General features: G+C 46.2%; 1 protein-coding gene across 1 annotated transcript in view; it reads right to left on the reverse strand.

Annotated features, from left to right (window-relative positions):
* Positions 1–5,505, reverse strand: part of PCMTD1 (protein-L-isoaspartate (D-aspartate) O-methyltransferase domain containing 1) — a 101,305-nt gene extending 95,800 nt beyond the window's left edge. Inside the window, exon 1 of the mRNA XM_063923705.1 lies at positions 5,329–5,505. The gene's annotated coding sequence lies outside the window, so the exon portion shown is untranslated. The remainder of the gene's footprint in view (positions 1–5,328) is intronic.
* Between the last annotated feature and the right edge of the window lie 3,554 nt (positions 5,506–9,059).

The raw sequence follows: 9,059 nt of genomic DNA on the forward strand, positions 1-9,059 counted from the left end.
TACCACCCATCTCTACATAATTACAATATGGATATAAATCTGTATAAAACAGTGACAGCATCTAAAAATACATAAATAATGCGTAAAATCAGGGAAAGGTTATTTTCTATATAGAAACTGTCCCTGTCACAAAGTTTATATAGCAAAGTACAAAAATACCACACTGTGGCATTAATTTGTCCTGCCTTCAAAAAACACCTTCACACCCCTGTACTGGCAGACTTACCAGATCTTCTTTGACCTACTTAACTGGACGCCCAGCTATACAGAAGGCCCTAGCTGTGACTGACAATTACACTCTTCATCAAACCATACAGCTATGCACATAACTGCAGATAACGTATGACATGAAAACAAAGACAGCACTTTGTACCACTACTTAGAAATACAATGAAGCAGCTTTTATTGCAAAAGTACAAACAACGTCCATCAGGGAAAACTAGTCATCAAAGTTTGGTAGAAACAAAAGAAGTATTTGGAGGAAACATAGCATTGGATACCAGAAGCGAGCTGACACACTAGTCTGCTATGTGTATTAGCTTAAAGTAATAACTAAAATCACTTAAACTACAGTTAGCCTTATGGAAATATGTGTATGTAAGTGTATATGTATATTACATTAAAGGGATACTAGCAAATTTACATAAATGAAAACACCCAGTAAAAAATTAGGTTTCATAGCAGACTCAGCAACTCATAAATGTGTTCTGTAAATGTCTAGTAATACAAACTTGCTGCTCAGAAGGTAGTTTATCAGGAAGTGTACGAGGGTGGATCAATTAGTAAGGCAACTAGACTCCTCACGTGTTTAATGTTCTCTATTTCATACTAGGGGGATTGTGCCGGAAACGGAAGGCCGACCCTCAGCTTCACCTCCATGGCATAACTGCTGGATTAGGGAGGGTGCCAGGGCTGCTGGAGGGCTGCTGCTAAGATTTCTGGCATCATGTAATAATGTGCTGATAGCCTGTAACCACTGGGGTGTGGTGGAGTCCCTCCTCTAGCACCCACAGTAGGTACGCCACTGACACGCCTCAACAAACATTTTACCACTGGGGGGGGCACTCATATCTCCTGCCTCTGGGAGGGGGGCCTGGCATATGGGCACAATTGTGCTGGGCTTATGTGGCCTCTGCGGTGTGGCGGGGGCCCTTCTTTAATATGCTGTGCAGTATGACTGTGAGTGGCAGGCTCATGCCATCTTACAACAGATGTTGTGACAGTATGACTGATATGAAGCGCAGTATAATGGCCATGAGGGAAGCAGCAATAAAGAACACTACACACAAGAGGTCATTACCTTACTTATTGAGCCACCAAGTACTGTATATCAGTTTAGCGTTAAATAATACTTTTATTAAACTAATTAAATATGAACACAGATTATAAATGGAACTTTTGTATAAAAACTGTTTTTCCATCTCATGTATGGATCCACAATGTTCATACCATTTCTGCAGTGTCTAACCACTTTAACAAATTGGATGAATTAACTTTGCTCCATATAAGGGTATGTTTGGTTAAAAAAAAAAAAAAAAAAGCCACCTTATAATGAATATAGTGATTGACCACACATTTCCCCCTATTTCTCACATCAAAACATTGAACCATCAATGGCCTCCATCTACAATGACAAGAATGAGACCTCCCATAAACTTGAATTAAAAATGTGAAACCTGAGACCCCAAATCTGCTCAGGCAATATGATGCACCCCATTTTTCTCTTAAAAATGTATAGGGACTCTTTTTAAGTTGTCTTGTTAAAACTACTGTATATTGCTACCTGGAGGTTTATAATATACCTGGAGTCTTCTCTATGCAGCAGTTACTTCACCAGGCATCTGTGGTTAGTCTCATAGTAATGGCTGAAAACCATGACTGTTGCATGTGGAGAGTAAAGGTGGGTACACACTATTAGATATATCTGCAGATCAATTGATCTGCAGATATATCTATGTACGGATCGGGCAGTGTGCTGTGCATACACACAGCCCGATCCGTCGGGGGACTGACGTCATTAACTGGGCGGACGGGCGCTCGCGCCCGCCCAGTTCACCTGTCAATCACCGCCGGCCGCCGCAGCATGTGTACGGGCGGTCGGACGACCGCCCCGTACACACACAGCGACGCGCCAATATATCGTTAGATATATTGGCTGTCGGCTGTGCTGCGCGGCCGACGCGATACGTCTGTGAACAACGGAGTTCACAGACGTATCGCCCGTACACACTGGCCGACGGTCCCGCGATGTATCGGCGGTTCAAGAGAACGGCCGATACATCGACCAGTGTGTACGGGCCTTAAGTGCAAGGACCAATCAAAAGTCCCAATCTCTGCTGCTTCTCAGTGGCTTCCACTCACACCCCCATTCTGTAGCCATTTAGAGAGTAAAACAGTTCATCACTTTGGGTAGTAGTGAACTTAAATGTGGATTTATAAGGACTTCACATTACAAAAAAACAAGTCTTAGTAAAAATTTTGGGAAGCAAAAAAAGGTACCGATATTAGAAAAACAGAACACATGGGAGACCTATGCACTTTACTCAGTGCACTTAAGTAAATGCATCTTATTTTAGATCTTTCAGAAGTCAATATCATTTTGCAAAGATTATGAGCCGGGTGTAATGAAGTCCGAGGTGCGGGTTCCCGGCAAAACGCTGGCATTTTTTTTAAAGCGTCAATCATGTACAAGGCATGATTTGCCTTGAACATGATTGCCACTTTAAAGACATCGGCCAGGGTCCTGCACCTCCAGCAAACTCGGACTTCATTAAATCTGGCCCTATATGTCAAATAAAATGGAATCAATATTTACCAACATGTTTTACCAAATCTTGGAAAGTCTTTGGTAACTGAAAAATATGATACTTTAATTTAACTACTTGTGGCAATATGTAGCGTCAGGTGTAGAAGCGTAGTTTGAGATACAGTAATGCCGGCTACCCACTGAGACGATATCGACCAGATTTGTAGTTTCCGGATGAATCTGAACAACAAATTGTTCATATCACTCAGTGTATATGCCCGATTTGCAGGTGCCCGCTTACAACGTCACCCACTAGGCCCTGCTGCACAGCCAACTGGGCAATAATGCTAGTGACTAAAGCATGTGTAATGAAGGAAGGAGCAATATGTCGCTCCGGCCTTCATTACATCACAGTGTACCCAGGATCCAATATTTCAGCCCGCTGGGCCAACATTTTGGCTGGGTACCCATCGTCCCAGTATGTACCAAAGTCTGAGCCACACATAATGCGGTTGCAATTCTTGATGCTTCCAGCGTTAGGAAATCCCATCCGCCTGTGTTCTGAGTCAGATATATGCGAGACCTTTCCGCCCCCAGCCCTCCACTTGCAAGAGCTGCTGTCATCAACATCACCTGCATCTGCACCAGCCCCATCCTCAGTGGGTTGTGTCTATGTTACCTTCGTGCTCAGGACCTGGAAGTGACAAAACGAGAGGGCAGGAGAGAACTTCCGCCCTTACAGCTCCTAAATGTTTTCTTCGTTCTCCGTTCGTTTGGGGCAAAAAAAAATTTCTATGCAGCATTCGACGTTTGCCACGCTTCGGGCTCGGTGTCTCGCTCCGCTCGCCACACTTTACTATTCCAAATAGATTGTGACATGGACCCAGGGGGTTATGGGAAAGGTCATCTCCATGAAGGTAAACTAGACGCTACCATCCTCAGTGCAGATCTGAATGAAATGGGATGGACCTTTGCATCTGCTCCCATTCACCTCTGTGTACACGACTACAACACACACCCTTGAGATCTGTATCTTACATGTGAATGCCTTCTTGCCAGCTAATAATGCCCCTTCAGCCATATCTCTCATAGCGACCGGGATGCGATCAATTCATAACTGCTTGTAATTGATCTAAGTTGCTAAAATATAAAAATTATGAGATTCGCTGGCATTTAGAATTGCGTGCCACCGAGTCAGCCCTGTGTCCCTACTTTGGCATATTCTTAAGTGTACTGTGGTGTGTAAATGAAGAAACTATGGTGGTCATTCAGAGTTGTTCACTCGCTGCTATTTTTAGCAGAATTGCTAATAGGCTAAAATCCGGCAGTTCTGCGCATGCACCGCAGGAAGCACGCGCTAAGCAATTTCACACAAAACTATACTATTTTACTCACGGGCGAACAAAGCTTTTCAGTCGCTCTGTTCATCAGAGAATGATTGACAGGAAGTGGGTGTTTCTGGGTGGTAACTGAGCGTTTTCCGGGAGTGTGCTAAAAAACGCAGGCGTGCCAGCAGAAAACGCAGGAGTGGCTGGAGAAACGGGGGAGTGGCTGGCTGGACGTGTTTGTGACGTCAAACCAGGAACTAAACAGACTGAGGTGATTGCAATCTAGGAGTAAGTCTGAAGCTACTCAGAAACTGCAAGGAAATACTTAATAGCAGAGTTGCTAATCTTTTGTTAGCAATTCTACTATGCTAAGATACACTCCCAGAGGGCAGCGGTTTTGCGTTTGCATTGCTGCTAAAAGTAGCTAGCAACTCGGAATGACCACCTATGTCAGCTCTATGAAACAAATCTGGAACAAGTTCAGGATACCGCAGGTCACACCACCCTCAGCGGTGCATAATATAGGTCGCCAGAAGGCTTCTATAGAATCTTGCAGCAGGGATGCAGGCAGGGCTCACCTGAGGGTAGCAGACAGTCACAGGGAGCTCCTTTACCTGCTAATACAGGCTAGTGTTCACCTTCCAGCATGACAAAGCATCATTTATGTAGTTGTGAAAGACTAGACACTGCAAGATACAAGGCACATTCCCTATGGCTATTCTGCCAGTAGGTGGCGCTCCTGCAGTCGCCCATCCTCCACTCACTGTTCTGCTTTTCACTCAGACAAAAGGCAGCTGCTTAGTCTGTGCTCAGCTGTCAGAGCCTAGCTCAGGGAGTCCCGCACCTCCTGTATATGGGCCACAGGTACTAGCGCCCGGTGTACACTACATGCCGGATCAGTGGGGTCACTGCGATATATCTGCCCATCACAAACACAGGTGCGGGCGACAGTAACGCAGCCAGGAAGGCAAGTGGCCGAGAAGTCGCAGCGACTTTCCTCTTACTACTTTAACAGTCGGGAATCTGTGCGGAGAGAGACGCGTGAATGTAATGCAGACGACAGACCAGGCCAGAGCGGCCCACAGGGAGCCCTGTGCCCGCACTACAGACACCAAGCAGGCTATATAACAGCGCCATAGCCCGGGCATCAGCCTCTGGTCACTGGGCGAGGGCGATGGGGCAGAATAGACACCTCCTTATATTCCTACATCGGCACCGAGCCAGCTAGAGCAGCTGCCTCCCCCAACAACTCACCATGAGAGAGAGAGGCCGGGCAGCAGTGTACAGCGCGCCGTGTCCTGGTGCGGGGCGGGGAGAGGGGAGCCCGGTACCGGAGAGGCCTGTGCGTGCAGCCCAGACTCGTTATTTGTTGTGATGTGTGCGGTGCATTCTGGGAGGAGGCGGTGGGGAACAGCTGAGAGGATGTAAACAGTGTGGCAACGTGACCGGCTACCGTGCTGTCCAATCAGAGCCGCGGCTGGTTGCGGTGACGTCAGCGGGTTGGCAGGGGCTTTATATAACGTATCTCTAGGAGTCTGTCTGTATCTGTAGTGACGTAGTATTTAGCGGTGTCTGAGTGGTGCACTCGTTCTATGTATGTACATGTCACCTGGCAGCACATGTACATGTACAGTACAACATGTGTGTAACTAGGGACCACAGGGCCCTCTTGGGCAAGCCAAACGCATGTAACATAAGTTCTAATATTGGATACAATGTGCTCTAACCCCATCAGGCATTTACAGTATCTGGACAACACTACAAAGCAATGTATCAGCAGATATTTGCTGATTAGTTGCTATGGGTATTGTACTTTTCAGCTTCCAGCAAATAAGCCGTGGTTGCCAACTGTGTTTTTTTAAAATTCATCCTTAGAGGTACTGTAGTTTCCAATTTTCATAATTGATCAACTGTAATATTGGGGCACTTGTACTTATCACTGCTTTATCACTTGTCCAGGCTTAATACATCTGCCCCTAAATTCCTCCTGGCGGTATCACAGTTACAGTTTCTTGAAAATAAGTACTTCAAATGCATTAAAGTAAAGGTGGCCATACATTAAGTCGAGGTATTGCATGCGATACCTCGGCAACTCCCCGGCGGCAGCTATATTGCATATGATACATCGTATGAGATCATTCTGCATACAATGTTTTGCATGAATCCCATTCACTGCTCCGAGATACGATGTATCCTTGGTGCAGCAGTGACAATCTCCGAATCCGATCCGATACGCACGGGACCGTGCATCGAATCGGAATCGGAAGTTAATGACACACGATTTCATACTTTTCACACGATTTTTCGGCCCGATTGGTCGAAATTGTGTAGAAAAGGGCCACATCATACTAGTGAATGGGGGCATTTAGATTATTTATAGGAGATTATTTATTTATTAAACAGCGATCTAACATTTTATTTGCACCAATTTGGAAACTCATTTCGGGACTGTTCATCAGAAACTGCAGTTTCCGTATGATTAACAGGGCAGGGCAGATAGCTTTGATAAATATTGTGAGTCCCATAATCACATTCATTAAGTGTGAAACGATGGGGATTGCAGACCCCCAGAGTCTGCCAATGCAGTATGCACATGTGCTTAGATGCACAAACTTGGCAGCAATGTGTCCATGAAAAATATTTTCAAATGTCAGCAATTATTGTACGCTGTCACATGGAACCCGTGCTGTAGCAATACTCTTATGCTGGGTACACACTGTGCAGATCACTTGGCTGATCGGATTAAACCAGAGGTTCTCAAACTGTGTGCCGTGTCACCCTGGGGTGCCTCAGGACACTTGCAGGGGTGCCCTGAGTTGGTGGTCCAGGACCAATTTAAATTATTTATGGTCACTGTAATAGGCAAAATCTGTGCTTGTGGCTGCCAATCATAAAATATATGGACAAACAGAAGCAAATCCTGACCCTCTCCACATAACTTAAACTATTTACACAATTTATTTAATTTAATATTTCTTTCAAAGTTTCTCAATAAGAAACTTTTTGCCTAGGGGTGCCGTGAAAAAAAAATAGGGCGACCTGATTCAAAAATGTTTGGGAACCACTGGATCAAACAATCCCATCCCTGGAGTGTTTATTCAATCAGTGTGACCCCCCCCCCATACAAAGAGAGCTAGAAATACTTCAGTTCTTCTGTGGAATTGGGAAGTCAGGCATATGAAATATTAAACTGCACATAAGATGCGACCGCCCGATCTGACCGCTGCAGGAGCGTTTTAAGGGTTAAGTGTTTGTAATTATTGCTTCAACAAGGTGGGTAAATCTAATCATCACTTGTGTAATTCAACCTGATGCATTAAATCAGAATCTGGACCAGATTAACCCTCAAATGACTGGATCAGGCCAATCACACTGCATAGAACATAAAGAAGCCAGTCAGCAAGGAATAAAAAATGTCACACGTCATGAACATTATAACAGGAGCATACAACACTCATTCCTTATAGATTGTTGTATTGGGCCTTATTCAGAATTGCAAGCAAGTATGCTCTACAGGCGGACCTTACGATTTTCCATTTAGGGTTGACCTGGAATAGTTGGTGACTATCATCCCCTTTATCAACTATTTTTGCTTAGACACCCATTGCAGACTTGGAGGGTAATTCAGAGTTGATCGCAGCAGCATATTTGTTGGCAGTTGGGCAAAACCATGTGCACTGCATGTGGGCCAGATATAACATTTGCAGAGAGAGTAAAGGGCCCTACAGACATGCCGATCCGCCGCCGAGCTGCCCGACGGTGGATACGGCCGACGGACGTCCCGGCGGCGGGGGGGCAGTGACGGGGGGAGTTAAGTTTCTTCACTCCCCCCGTCACCCGGCTCCATAGAACTGCAGGCAAATATGGACGAGATCGTCCATATTGGCCTGCATGTACAGCCGACGGGGGACCAGCGATGAACGAGCGCGGGGCCGCGCATCGTTCATCGCTGGAGCCTCCACACTGAAAGATATGAACGAGTTCTCGTTCATTTATGAACGAGATCGTTCATATCTTTCAAACAAATCGGCATGTGTGTAGGGCCTATTAGATTTGGGTGGGTTATATTGTTTCTGTGCAGGGTAAATACTGGCTGCTTTATTTTTACACTGCAATTTAGATTTCAGTTTGTACACACCCCACCCAAATCTAATGGGCCCTACACATATAAAGACCCGCCGCCGAGCTGCCTGACAAGGCTGAGGGGCGACCCGGCGGCGAGGGGCGGGGGGGGGGGCAGTGACGGGGGGAGTGAGGAGCAGCTGGCAGTGTAGGCAGAGTCTCCAGGGGCAGCCCAGCATCTCAAAGAATGCAGGGCACGCACCCAGAGTAATATAAATGGTAAAATTCCCCTGAGGCCATGCCCACTTCATGTGAGACCACACCCTCTTTCTGCAAGGCTACACCCCCATTTTGGGTACGCACACCTTTGATGTGCGCTGGAAGGAGGCTGTTAGCCGCACTCTGTGTCTCTGATCCCGGTGCCACCACTGTATGCAGGTCACCACCAGCTGCCAGGCATATGTCACATACACTCATGCCTATATTTTAATAATTAATTTTGCTTGCGAAATATGTATTCACTATTAGGCAACAAACCTCACGGTGGGACTCCAGTCCAGGGCCCGGACTGATATAGGTCCTGGATGGCTGCAGTCATCAGGAGTCAGGTCAGCTGCCTTCCTGCGCATTGGCATGCAGCCACGGAGGGACAGAGCCGTGGTTGTATTTCTGATGGTAGCCCTGCTTACATTGCATCAGCCCCTTTGTGGACAATGGGCCTAATGCAGACCCCGTTGCTGATGTGTTAAAATCGCTATGAAGTGATTTTTGCACATCTGCACATGTGTGTACGCGGGTATGCGCATGTGCAAGATCCTAAACTGCGTTCTTTGCAGAATGCAGTTTAAGACCTGGAGGCATCGACGCGCCGTTTAATGTGCACAGTCCGGATAACGGAGGCATGTCCGGACTGTTGCTGGGGC

Source organism: Pseudophryne corroboree, chromosome 5, assembly GCF_028390025.1.
Source record: "Pseudophryne corroboree isolate aPseCor3 chromosome 5, aPseCor3.hap2, whole genome shotgun sequence".
NCBI classification, from domain to species: Eukaryota; Metazoa; Chordata; class Amphibia; order Anura; family Myobatrachidae; genus Pseudophryne; species Pseudophryne corroboree.